The sequence below is a fragment of the Pelodiscus sinensis genome, chromosome 16 (assembly GCF_049634645.1).
Source record: "Pelodiscus sinensis isolate JC-2024 chromosome 16, ASM4963464v1, whole genome shotgun sequence".
In the NCBI taxonomy this organism is placed as follows: domain Eukaryota; kingdom Metazoa; phylum Chordata; order Testudines; family Trionychidae; genus Pelodiscus; species Pelodiscus sinensis.
In genome coordinates this window covers 13,491,743-13,505,835 of record NC_134726.1, presented here as the reverse complement: position 1 = coordinate 13,505,835, position 14,093 = coordinate 13,491,743, and the positions used below count along the sequence as shown (strand labels likewise).

General features: G+C 49.6%; 1 protein-coding gene across 2 annotated transcripts in view; it reads left to right on the top strand.

The window, feature by feature from the left end:
* TVP23A (trans-golgi network vesicle protein 23 homolog A) overlaps positions 1-14,093 on the top strand; it is a 78,085-nt gene that overhangs the window by 38,937 nt on the left and 25,055 nt on the right. The window lies entirely within an intron of this gene.

The following is a 14,093-nucleotide window of genomic DNA, read 5'->3' as shown; positions in this document are numbered from 1 at the left end:
CCAGCCTGACTCTCTAGCCCTGCCCTAGCTCCAGAGAGCGTCCTGCTCCCTCGGCAGCCAGGCTCACACTCCCTTTGCTGAAGCAGCCCTTCCCTTTTATAGCTCCCAGCTGGGCCTTAATTGGCCAACGCCGCCCAGCTGGGCTGAACTCCCCGGGCCTGCTCCAGGCTGGGGTTTGGCTCTTAAAGGGCCAGTACAGGGCAGCTGCCCTGTTACAACGTGGCACACAGCGTCCGTTCATTTGGGCTTTCCATGGTCACTTGGGTCTTTTCCAAGGTCCTGATGATGGCAGTGGCATACCTCCACAAACTAGGAAGAGTCATTTTCCCGTATTTGGAAAATTATCTCTTGACAATCCTACCATGACACAGAATGACTAGTCTCCAAAAGTGGGAGTTCATCAGCACTTATCTAGATTGCGTGTCCGCCAAAGCATCACTCCCTTGTCAGAGGTTTCTAGTGCTTGCAGATCTTGTATCAACAGTACAGAACAGCATGCAGGTCACAATAAAACTTTGTCTACAACTTCTAGGCCATATGGCAGCAGCTACATTCATGGTCCAGGCTTGGCCACACATGAGGCCACTACACAAATGGTTACCAATAGTATACAGGCCACACTATTACCACATCAACAAGCAGCTTTCTATGCCAACCAAAATAAAGGAGTCCCTATCCTGGTGGACAGTGCAATGTCTACAGTGAAGTCCCTTTCTACCCCAAACCACCATCTGTAACTATCAATATAGACACTTCTCTTATCGGTTTGGGTGCCCATATCAGTCATCATACCATCCAATCACATTGGTCTCCAGAGGATTCCTGGCTTCATATAAAACTGAGAGCGGAGTACAATCCATGTCAACACTTTCTACCCTTGATTCAGAACAGAACACCCATTCCAGATTTTTACGGACAATCTAATGACAGTGTACTTCATAAACAGTCAGGGCTGGGCCCGTTCTTGTCACTATGCTCAGAAGCAGTTCAATTATGGAAGTGGTACATTCACCACATACATCTGAGAGTCATCTACTTACCAGGCAAGGACAATTTTACGGCAGACAAACTCAGCAGACATTTTGCTGTAAATCAGAAGTGGGAACTTAACCTCAAAATGCTAGCCTTGGTATTCAAATGGTGAGGCTACTCAACAATAGACCTATTTGCAACCAGCACCAATACCAATACTAAATGCCCATTTTACTGCTCCCAAGCAGACATCATCAGTCCCTAGTACTTAGGGCAGTGGTCTCCAACCTTTTTACACCGAAGATCACTTTTTAAATCTCAGAACAGGGGAAGATCTACCGCCCTGCCCCTTCCTTGAAGCCCCGCCCTCTCTATTCTCCTCCTGTCCATCACTTGCTATCCCCAGCCCTTACACACTATGATAAACACTTTATTTTTAAATTATGCAATATATAAAATTAAAATCACGTGTTTATAGTTATGAAATAAATGGTCTGATTTTTATTCATGATATTTAAATCTAAAATGAAGCATTTATAGTAATACATTTTGTGGGGACAGAGTTCTGCGGCTGGGGCAGGGGAGAGGGAACAGGGTGCTAGGAGGGGAGAGGACAGGGTTCTGCAGCAGGGGACAGGGTACCAGTGGGGACAGAGTTTGGGGAGTGGGGACGGGAATGGGGACAGAGTTCTGTAGCTGGGGATAGGGACGTGGGGACAGGGGAGTGGGGGCAGAGCTCTGTAGCTGGGGACAGAGGAGTGGGGACAGAGTTCAGGGAGTGGGGATGGAAGTGGGGACAGAATTCTATAGCTGGGGACAGGGGAGTGGAGTCTGGGGAGCGGGGACAGGGGGCAGGGTGCCAGTGGCAGCAGAGTCCCCTGCATCTGCCTCCTCCCAGGATTCTCTCACCCCCCAGGGAAGCCAGCACATGCCTCCTCTGGGCCCCCCTGCAGCGCAGGGAAACCCCGAGCGTGTCTGCCCCTGGGCTAACCCCCACCTCCCTGCAGGAGCCTGCCCCAGGGGCAACCTCCACCCCACCCGTGGCGCCTGCCCCGGGGCCAAACCCCTCTTCCACGGCGTGGCCCCTCCCCTCCTGCAGCGCGGCCAACCCCCACGGGCACCTGCCCCAGGGCCAAATCCCCCTCCTGCGGCGCAGTGCGGCCAACCCCCTCCTGCAGCATGGCCAACCCCCGCGGGCGCCTGCCCCAGGTCAAACCCCCCTCCCGCAGCGTGGCCAAACCCCGGGGCCGACTCCCACTCCTGCTCCTGCGGTGCAGGGAAACCCCTGTGCCCAACTCACCCCTCCGGCAACAGCAGCACAGGGAAGCCTCCGCACTCCTCCTCTAGGGCCAACGCCCCCTTCCCCAGCACGCAACAGAGCTGTGGGAGGAGGAGCAGCCCGTGCACTTCCAGAACCCCCGGAAGTGACGCGGGCTTCAGGTAGGTCTTCCGTCCACCCCGCGGGAAGCCGGCACTACACTAGAGGTAGGTAGTGGGGCTTCTCGGTGGTGGTGGGGAAAATGGGGGGCGGGGCTGCCCGAACGCCTCGCGATCGACTGATCGAGGCCTCGTGATAGACCAGTCGATTGCAATCTATGGGTTGGTGACCACGGACTTAATGGAGACCTTCACAATAAAGTGGGATGCTCCCCTCATGTATGCTTCTGCATTGCATACGCCTCAAGATAAAACAGGACAGATCCATTGTCATTCTAATACCACACAGTTGGCTCAGACAAACCTGGTTCCCTTACCTTCTCCAAATGATGGTAACGGTGCTGTGGCACTTTCCACCTGTCCCTTGCCTTCTCATGCAACCATATAGATTCTGCAACTTTGTACGTGGCTTCTTGCTGACTGACATCACTTGAAATGTCTTGCTCCGTACCTATCCAGGAGAACCCCCTGAATTACCACAGGCCATCTACCAGAAAAACATATTTGCACAAATGGCACAGATTCTCCAGATTCACCACATTTTACTCATATCAGCCTTACTTCCCTATATACTCTTGTACCTTTTATTTCTCAAAACCATAGGCATCTCCCTTAGTTCCCTAAAAGTACATTTAGCTGCAATAACAGCAACAGTTAGGGTTGGTCCTGCTTTGGGCAGGGGGCTGGACTCGATGACCTGCTGAGGTCTCTTCCAGCCTTAGGATTCTATGATTCATTTCATCTCCCCTTACAAGACCATTCTGTTTTCACTCATCCTAGCATCAAACAATTTATGAAGGGAATTCAAAATACATAGCTGCCTATAAAAACCCCAAATCCAGCCTGGGACCTCAATTTGTAACAGTCAAGCCATGTGAACCCCTGGCTATCTCCTCACTATTACACTTATCCATCAAAATGGTCTCTTTAGTAGCCATTACTTTGGCAAGAAGGGTGGGTGAGCTCTGAGCCCTTCTGGCAGGCTCCCGTTAAATAATTTCTCTCTATAAAAACAATTTTCCTGCAGGACAACAAAATGATGTCACCACGTCACTCTGCATCGCCCCATCCCCAGCCCATGTTTAGCTCCAGACAATTCCTCTAGCCCTTACATCGCTCGCCCATGGGAGGCGGGGTCATCTTAGGCCACCACCACCAGCTTCTGCCCTCACTTCCTAGCCCCAGCTGCCTTCCACACTGACCAGCCTCTTTCCCCACAGCCCTACTGGCTGCAGCCCCTCCTCACGCCATGCCACCATTGCCGCCAGTCATCCGGGCCTGCCCCCTGGCCCTGGCCAATTTTCACACTGACTGGCCTCTTCCCCGCTGTACAAGAGGGCGCTGTGATCCAGTTGATCAAGCTGTATCACAATACGCATATGGTTCAGCATTCACAGAACAAAAGAGTCTTCCATAGCATCTTAAACATACCTTTAACAAATTTTATTACATGCAATTATGGGGCAGTTTTAAAGCACTAAGGCTGTGTCTACACTGGCATGAATTTCCGGAACTGCTTAAAACGGAATACTATTCCGTTTTCAGTTTTTCCGGAAAAGGAGCGTCTACATTGGCAGGCTGCTTTTCCGGAAAAGCCCTTTTTCCGGAAAAGCGTCTGTGGCCAATGTAGATGCGCTTTTCCAGAAAAGAGCCCCGATCACCATTTTCGCGATCGGAGCTTTTTTCCGGAAAAGACTACTGGGCTGTCTACACTGGCCCTTTTTCGGAACAGTGTTCCGGAATAAGGACTTATGCCTGAGCGGGAGCAGAATAGTTTTTCCGGAATAGCGGCTGATTTTGTACAGTAGAGCGTCGTTGCTTTTCCGGAAATTCCAGGGCCTGTGTAGACAGCTCGCAGCTTATTCCGGAAAAGCGGCTGATTTTCCGGAATAAGTGGCCCAGTGTAGACACAGCCTATATGTATATGCAGGGCTCGACAAATACACTCGCCCATGGTGAGTAGATTTTACCAGCTGGCGAGTGCAGGGGCGGACTGGCCCAGTGGGCCTTTGTGACAGGCTGGCAGAAGCCCGCACTACGGGTGGCACAGCCCCATCCGATCCACCGGCCGGTGGAGGAGCAGAGCACAGCTGGGAAGGGGGAAGTGCGGCGATTCTTCCCACTGGGCTGCCTGCGTGCAGCTCCGGCGTGAGGAGGCGGGGTGGGATGCCAGGACACTGGCGTGACATGGCCCCGCTGATTTTAAAGGGCCGTGGCTTCTCGGCTCTGGCCGTGTGTCCCTGGGAGCTGGATGCGGCACAGCCAGGGTTGCCCCGCTGACTCCAGTCCTGCCACGGCTCCAGCCCCCCTTTGTCTCTGTGCCCCCCGCTGCCCCGGCTCTGCGCTACCCTTGCACCCCGCTCCCTGCTCCCCCTGATCCCTGCCCCCCAGCTCTGTTCTGTCCATTCCCTGCACTGCCCCTAGACTCCGATCCCTCTGCCCCTCCCGTTCCCCACGTCCCATTCCCCGTGCCTCCACCGCACCCTGCTCCCCCTAATCCTTGCCCCTCTCAGTTCTGTACTGCCCGTTCCCTCTGCCTCTACCGTTCCCCGCGTCCCATTCCCCATGCCTCCACTGCACCCTGCTCCCCCCGATCCCTGCGTACCTCTGGCTCTGTGCCTCCCATTCCCCGTGCCACCCCCGTATCCCCCCACTGTTCTCTGCACCCCTCTGGCTCTGTGCTGTCCCTGCACTCCCTGTGGGTCGGGAGTGAAGGGTACTTGTCCATAGGGAGGGGCTGGACAGGGGAGAGAAAAGGCTGCTGTGACCCAGCAGTGAGTGAAAGGAGGAGTTCACTTGAAGCACCTTTGCCTTTATGGGAAAAAAATGAATGAAAATGCTATTTGCTATTTATAGAGCTAAAATGTTGGGACAAAAACAAAAACAAACAAAAAAAACCCATTGCAAAATGCAAACGTGTAAAGGACAACAAAAAAGGGGGGGAGGGCGGCCAAAAAATGTTTTGCTTGGGGCAGCAAAAAACCTAGAGCTGGCTGTGCGGGAGGGGAAGGTGCTGGGCTGGGCTGGGCTGTGGGAAATGTAGGGGAGGGGGAAAATATGGGGAAGGGACTTGTGCTGAGGGGAAGGGAGGGGAAGGGAGGAGGTCAGAAGAAGAAGAAAGGGGAAGGCACCAAGGGACAGAAGTGCAGGAGAGACAAATGCCAGGGGGCCAAGTGCAGACAATGAGGAAAAGGGCAGGAGGGGAGGTGTCAGTGGGAGGGGGGACAGGGTGATGCTGGGAGAGGAGAGGGTAAGGGCACTGGGGACTAGAGGGAGGAGGAGGAGGTGCTGGGAGAAAGCTTGAAAGAAGGGGTGGGCATGGAGCAAGGCATCTGTGAGGGCACAGGGGCATGAGGGGAACGGGGCAGAGGGTGGTGAGGGGGTGGGTATCAGGAAAAAAGAGGGCAAAGGGAGTAGGGGCAGTGAGGGAAGGGGGAGGCACTAGGAGGGTGCAAGGGTAAGGGAAGGTGCAGGTGCCAAAGGATTCTGGGGGTGAAGCAGAAGGGCAGACACCTGCAGGGGAGGGACCAGCACCAGAGGAGAGAGGCAGGGCAGGTGTGTTGAGGGAGGTTTTAGGAGAGGGGATGAGGAGGGGTAGCTCACATGATCAGAGTTGGGCTACTGGAGGAGTGGGCACAGGGGGGAGAGAAGGGCTGGCGGAGGTGGGCAGGTCTCAGGAATGCTGAGGGCAGTGAAAAGGGCAGGAGTCAGGACAGCAGAGGAGGATGAGGGGTTGGGGGGCAGTAGGCACCAGGGGAGCTGATGGAGCAAGGGGAGGAGACATGGTAGCAGAGACAAAAGGTAGAGGTTTATAAGATATTTATTAATAACTTGGGTGATATTTATTAATAACTTATTAGTAATTACTGTTCTTATTCTTATTAGGAATTTATGCCATTAAAAAACACTTTTTGTGGGGAAAGGTGGCAAGTCCCTTTTTTGTCTGGTGAGTAGGGTTTTCCATAATTTGTCGACCCCTGTGTATATGTATATTTAGTATTAAGCAATTAAAACAGCATTAAAAGACATTATTTAAATGGAATAATTAATCTACATCTAATCTTTAACCCGATTTAGGAGCCTAATTCTTAATTCAATTTAACACACACACACACTCACCCTCTGGGTCTGGCTGGACACCAGGTAATGCCGGTTAATTTGGTTGAGGCGGAAGTCCAACGTGCACGTCACCCCAATATGCCGAATCAATTGACTCCAATTTGTGGGGCAAAATGGTGTGGTATATATCCCCTCAGCAGGGGGCCAGTCCGGTGGGATGCCATCCACTGGTTGCACACAGTCCAGGTGGGGTGATGTCCGCTAGTGACACCCCTTTCTTCTTACTGGTGTGTCTACAACTGATCCAGAAACACCTGTTTTTTGCACCATCCAATTTTGCGTGTCTCACCACAAGTGAAAAACAATAGTCTGTCCTTGGTTAGATTCTTCCCTTGTTACTTTTTTCTTATCTGAAAATGCTGGAAACGCTGCCTTAGCACACATAGGCTGTGTCTACATTGGCATCCCTTTCCGGAAAAGGGATGCTAATGAGACACTTTGGAATAGGCAAATCCGCGGGGGATTTAAATATCCCCCGCGGCATTTGCATTAACATGGCTGCTGCTTTTTTCCGGCTTGGGGATAAGCCGGAGAAAAGCGCCAGTCTAGACGTGATTCTCCGGAAAATAAACCCTTTTCCGGAGAATCACGTCTAGACTGGCGCTTTTCTCCGGCTTATCCCCAAGCCGGAAAAAAGCAGCAGCCATGTTAATGCAAATGCCGCGGGGGATATTTAAATCCCCCGCGGATTTGCCTATTCCAAAGTGTCTAATCTGCATCCCTTTTCCGGAAGAGGGGTGCAGTGTAGACACAGCCATACAGTTCTTTTATTTCACACAGTCCTTCTTAAAGTTGTAAACAAGTCCATAATTCTACAGGGCCCTTGACTGGACCAAACAAATCCATAATCCTCCAGGGCTCTTGCCTGGACCTCAGCATGGCCTCTCTTCAGCTCACTTACTGTTGATTCACTCATGCTAACCATTCACACTACCCATGATTCGTGACACTGCAATCCTACTGACTGCAGCCCCTCTGCAGACTCCTCCCTCCCCCATCCCTGTTGCTCCAGGGCCAGGGAGGCAGGAGCCACCTGGCCTCCTCCCTCTCCCTGCATTCTCACACTCTGCCAGTGAGTTGAGATAAGGATGGAGTGCAGGATCTGGGTGGGAGGTGGAGTGTAGGAGCGTGGGAGGTGGAGTGTAGAAGTGGGTGAGGGTGCAGAGTCTGGCCAGGAGGGAAGGTGCAGGAGCAGGCTTGTGTTAGGGTGTCAGGTCAAGGGGGATGGTGTAGGGTCAGGGGGAGAGTGCAGCAGCAAGGGAGGGTGCAGGAGCAGGCTACAGTGTTCCCTCTAAGGGTGTGTCTAGACTACCTAGTTTTGTCGACAAAAGTGGACTTTTATTGACAAAACAATACCAGCGTCTACACTACCGTGGAGTTCTGTCGACATAACGTCGACAGAACTCCGCGGTTTTGTCGACGCTGGTATACCTCAGTTTACGAGGCATAACACTTTCTGTCGACAGAACTCTGTCGACAGAAGGTGTTATTGCCTGTAACACTGCGTCCAGACTACGGAGTTCTGTCGACAAAGCGGCTTGCTTTGTCGACAGAACTCCATGTGTCTGGACACAAATTGTTGACGGAAGTTTTGTCGACAGTATCTGTCGACAAAACTTCCGTCGACAAAACGTGGTAGTCTAGATGTACCCTAAGACAGATCGGCAAGCCCTGGCACATGTGCCACAAGCAGCATGCGAGTCCATTCTCTCCCCCCTGCACAGTGGGGAGCCCGTGCTGTTGCTCCAGTCTCAGCTGCACCGCTGCATGCTAGAACAACAGCTCCAGCTTCCTGCTGGGGATGGTGGGAGAGGTGCACATTCTTGGGTCTGCCTCTGCCCAGCTTAGAGCCAGCCTGGGCAACCAGTCACATGTGGAGTGCTGGAGGCTGGGCTGTTCCCCATGAGCTGTGTATGGGGTCAGTGAGTCCCTTCCCGGGTGCCCCACTGAGCTGGAATCAGCCTTGGGAAGCCCCAGGCCCCGCCTGCCCCAGCTCCAGAGCTGCAGGCAAAGGGCTGGGCTGGGCAGGGAAGAGACTCTGCCTTCCCCCCTGCGTCTCCTCGTTCCAGCACTGCTGCCCTGCTGGTGAGTGCATTGGGGGCACAGGGATGTGGGGGCAAATGGGGGGGTGGTGAAGAAGGATGTAGGGGCAGCATGGGAGGGGGCAGGGTGTGCACTGAGGGGCATGGGATGATGCAGGGGAACAGGCTGCAAAGGCAGGATGGGAGGGGAAAGGGGAGTCACTGAAGGGCATGAGGAGATGCAAGGGATCAGATGGGGGGATCATGGGACTGAGGGGAGCAAGACTGGAGCAGAGGGAAGATGTGAGGGGGGGATACAATTTTACTTTGCAGAAGCTGCACTTTCCTTTACTCCCCATTTCTTTGCCTCCTTCCTCAACTAGCTATTTAGCTGCATTCTCATCCTCTCACTTTTTCTGCATTACTCCCCTAACCCCCTTCCATCCTCAACCTCCCTCTCATACCCCCACCCCAGACCCTCTTCTGCTGCCAAATGCCCTTCTAGACCCTGCATCTCTATCCCACTTGCTGGCAGCCCTGTCCCAAACACTGAACCACTCATTTTTGTTCCCACCCTTGAGCCTAAGGGGGGCCTCAAAATCCATTAACTCTGGAACCCCAGAAAACTAAATCTGGCTTATAGGAAGCCCTGAACCTCAGTCCTCCTTCTCCCTTCCCCTCATCCCATGGGGGCTGGAATGCCAGAAGAGTAAGGTATCTCAGTTGAGGGCCACATCAATGAAGGTTGGGGGGTTTTGGAGGCGTTTTTGTTTCTTATTTGTGTGGTCCCCATCTGATTTTTCTGTGGCCCAAGAAAGGTTCCTCACTCTTGTCATAAATAAAGAAAATACTGAAATCTTTTGTATTGGACATAATATTTTACTTTATTTAAAACGAAGTTTGATAAACTAACATGAGAAAGTTAAAAAGTTTCAAAGGGGTAGCTGTATTAGTCTGTAACTGAAAAAACGTAAAGAATAATGAATAGTCTTTGTAGTACCTCAGGGTATGTCTACACTACGACGTTAATTTGAGTTAACTTAATTCGAAATAGTTAATTTGAATTAAGCTAATTCGAATTAACACATCTACACACAAAACCTATTTCAAAATAGCACGTCCACACTGAGTGGACCCTGAACCGAAGTTAAGGCTGGCCAGAACCAGTGCCAACAGGGCATCATGTTAGGAATTAATGTGTGGGGCTGCTGCTTGAGGCTAACTGAGCTCCGTGCTTAAAGGGACCCTACCCCCACCCCAGACAGACAGTTCTCAGAGTTCCCCGCTTGCTTGTCTCCTCCCCCGCCCCCGATGAGGGACAGTAAAGCATCCCTGTCTTGGAGTGCCCGCACTCGGGACACCACAACACTTGGCCACATAGAGCCAGAGCTGCCCCTGGGCATGCCAGTGCACCTTGTGGAGTCGTTGCCATCAGCCCGGCTGCACTTGCTGCAGGCTGCCATCCGGGGATCCATCAGGGGGCTGTCAGGATTCAAGAGGCCCTGCAGGAGAGCGTCCACCCCGAGGAGCCCTCAGAGCCACCCCGGTCCTCCCCACCAGGGGCTCATGCCCCATTCCTCCCTCACGTCCTTCCACTTACCCCTCCCTAGCCCCCCTTCCTGATGTCAAACAAAAGACACACATGTTCAAAAACAGAAGCTGGGTTTATTGAACAAAACTGGCGGGGGAATGAAACTCTGGGGAGACTGGGAAAAGGAGGTGGGAGAGGGGAAGAGAGAAAGTGGGAAAGGAGAGGGGGAAACCTGGGAGGAGGGAGCTGGAAGGGGAAAGCCAGGAGAAGAAGGGGGAGGGGAAGCTCAGGGCTCACGTTTAGGGGTCTCACCGGACCAACTTGATTTTCATGCAAACCTGCTCCTGGGTTCGCATGTGGCCTTTGGTGACCAGGCTGGCAGCTATCCTGCCATAAGCGGCCGCATTCCTGTCTAGTGCGGAGATCATGGACGTTGGGGGCATCCCCCCCAAACCTGAATGAGGTCCATGATCTCCATCCTAAACCAGGAAGGCGTCTGCCTTCTCCAGCTCCTGTCAGGCTGCTGGGAGCTGGCAGACTGCTCCCCGGGAGAGGTGGAGGGCTGGTTGCCAGGGGCTTGCTGCCTCATGTTTTAGGGCCACTGGGTCAGGGGCCTCGGTGGCCACTGCTGGCTCTGGGCTGGCAGGCTTGGAGCTGGCACAGGCACTGTGGCCAGGGTTTACCCCTTTAATGGCTCCGGGGCTGGGGGAGAGGAGAGTAAGCTTTCCTGGTTGTTCTCAGAGTGGCCAGCAGGACTCCCTGGGAAGGGCTGAAGGACCCCTATTTCGAATTAAGTATCTACACAGCACTTAATTTGAAATAGCTATTTTGAATTTGGCATTACGCCTCATAGAATGAGGTTTACCAAATTCAAATTAAGCGCTCCATTATTTCAAATTAATTTTGAAATAGCATGTATAGACGCTATTAAAGTTAATTAGAAATAACAGCTGTTATTTCGAATTAACTTTGAAGTGTAGACATACCCTTAGAGACTAGCAAAAGTGTAGAAAATGCTTAATCTGTTTAATAATTTAAATTAAACTTCTCTCCAGCTGCAGCACTAGCAAAATGGCTTAGGTGTAATTATGTAATTGACAGTGAGTTTCCATTAGCAACTGGTAGTCCGTGGAAAGGTTTGCGTTGACCCAGATGGTCCATGGCGCTTGCAGTGGGAGAGCACCTCACGCCTTTCCGTGAGAGCGTCATGGTCCAGGGCTAGAGGGTTAAATCTTGGGACGCCACTTCGGAAAGTTTGCTGACCCCTGCTCTAAGATTTTCCATCCATCATGAGTGGAGTGAGTTTTGTCTTGCACACTAATATTAAGGTCATTTGCGCCTATATATAAATATATATGTATGCTATGGAAGAAAGAGTACTAAACTGCCTTTTCCCAGTCATAAAGAATAAAAAGAGCTGTTAAATCAGCACTTTCACCCATACATCTTTATTATTATGGCTGACCCTATGTGCTAATGTATTGTCTTTGTCCCGCAATCTGCTTATTGACTACCCCTGCACTATGTGATTTGTCACCACACACAACACAGAAGGCCTTACAGCCATTCTAAAGGAAATGGATGCTTCCTAACAAATGAGCCTGTAAATAATGAATTGTGATGACTGCAGCAGGTACAAGAACAATCCCATTTAAATTGTTTAACTATATAAAATTTAGTTAAGATCAGACAGCAGAAACATGTAAGGAAAAGATGGAACTAAACATTGCTAAAATATGGAAGTAATCAAAGCCCAGGCCAAAAGATCTCAGATGGAAAAAACCCCAACCTTGGTCAAAGCTTAAATATAGAAATGAATAGCAGTTTAGAAATGTAAGCAACTTAAATGAGTCATTTGTTCCTAACTTGCAATTTATACCCTCTTCCCCAAAGCTCTTTGAAAGTCTAAAATCATTTTCAAAACAAAAGTTCAAAATTTCAGCTAGTAAAAGGTAAGCCAAGAAAGTTTAAAATGTTTAGTCTCTCATAATAAACATATCAAGGGACCTCACATTTTAAAAAAAACACTTTTAAAAATTATATATATAAAATAAATCAACTTTTTAAACATACATTCAAATATTTTATACAAGGTTGCAAAACTGACAGCTACTCTTTAGCTGGCAGTGTCTACTAACAGCCGTAACTTTGTTAGTTATCTCTTCAAGTGTCCTGATGCTTTCACAGTTTAACTTTTTTTTCCCGAGTGATTAATATTAAACATAAAATGAGTGAAAATAAAGAGACAGACCCAAATTAAACACCCTAAATCCCTCTGTCAATAATAAAGCAACTAAAACAAGTAATTAAGTAGCAAGTAATTAAGGAAATCATCTGTAAACACTTGGAAAGTGGCAAGGTGATAGGGAACAGTCAACATGGATTTGTAAAGAACAAATCATGTCAAACCAATCTGATAGCTTTCTTTAATAGGATAACGAGTCTTGTGGATAAGGGAGAAGCGGTGGATGTGGTATACCTAGACTTTAGTAAGGCATTTGATATGGTCTCGCATTATATTCTTATCAATAAACTAGGTAAATAGAACTTAGATAGGGCTACTATGAGGTAGGTGCATAACTGGCTGGAAAACCGTACTCAGAGAGTAGTTCACAATCCTGCTGGAAAGGCATAACAAGTGGGATTCCGCAGGGGTCTGTTTTGGGACCGGCTCGCTTCAGTATCTTCATCAACAATTTAGATATTGGTATAGAAAGTACGCTTATTAAGTTTGCAGATGATACCAAGCTGGGAGGGGTTGCGACTAATCTGGAGGATAGGGTCATAATTCAAAATGACCTGGACAAATTGGAGAAATGGTCTGAGGTAAATAGGATGAAGTTTAATAAAGACAAAAGCAAAGTGCTCCACTTAGGAAGGAACAATCAGTTTCATACATACAGAATGGGAAGCGACTGTCTGGGAAGGAGTACGGCAGAAAGGGATCTAGGGGCTATAGTGGACCACAAGTTGAATACGAGTCAGCAGTGTGATGCTGTTGCAAAGAAAGCAAACATGATTCTGGGATGCCTTAACAGGTGTGTTGTGAGTAAGACACGAGAAGTCATTCTTCCACTCTACGCTGCGCTGGTTAGGCTCCAATTGGAGTATTGTGTTCAGTTCTGGGCACCACATTTCAAGAAAGATGTGGAGAAATTCGAGAGGGTCCAGAGAAGAGCAACAAGAATGATTAACAGTCTAGAAAACATGACCTATGAGGGAAGGCTGAAGGAATTAGGGTTTGTTTAGTTTAGAAAAGAGAAGATTGAGAGGGGACAGGATAGCAGTTTTCAGATCTCTAAAAGGGTGTCATAAGGAGGAGGTATGTTCATCTTGGCCTCTGGGGATAGAACAAGAAGCAATGGGCTTAAACTGCAGCAAGGGAGGTTTAGGAAAAAGTTCCTAACTGTCAGGGTAGTCAGACACTGGAATAAATTGCGCAGGGAGGTTGTGGAATCTCCATCTGTGGAGATATTTAAGAGTAGGTTAGATAAATGTCTATCAGGGATGGTCTAGACAGTACTTGGTCCTGCCATGAGGGTAGGGGACTGGACTCGATGACCTCTCGAGGTCCCTTCCAGTCTTAGTATTCTATAAAACAATAAAAATCAATAAAATAAAAATGTAAAAATAATTATAGGTATTCCTATAAAATACTAAAAATAATACTTCTTACTTAAAATTTTTTAAAATCTCAAAAAAGGCTACCAGCTGGGTGGTTTAAAAACAAAAACCAATCTAGCACTTGCACGCACGCACACATGGGATGTTTAAAGGTGTTTAATCAGCTAATCGACTAGTCAATTGAATTTCCATCAACTAGTTGATTAGTTGATAAGGGGGTGAAACTGCAGAGCCCCAGTGGGGTTAGCTTCCGACCCTAGGAGCTAATCCCTCTGCGGATCTACCTTTTAAATGTATTAAGAGCTGCCAGTCATTCTCTGTCCACATCTCAAGTTTCTCCCTATGGTACCTATCTCCTTTCACTGTAATGAGCCAATGAGTACCTGTTT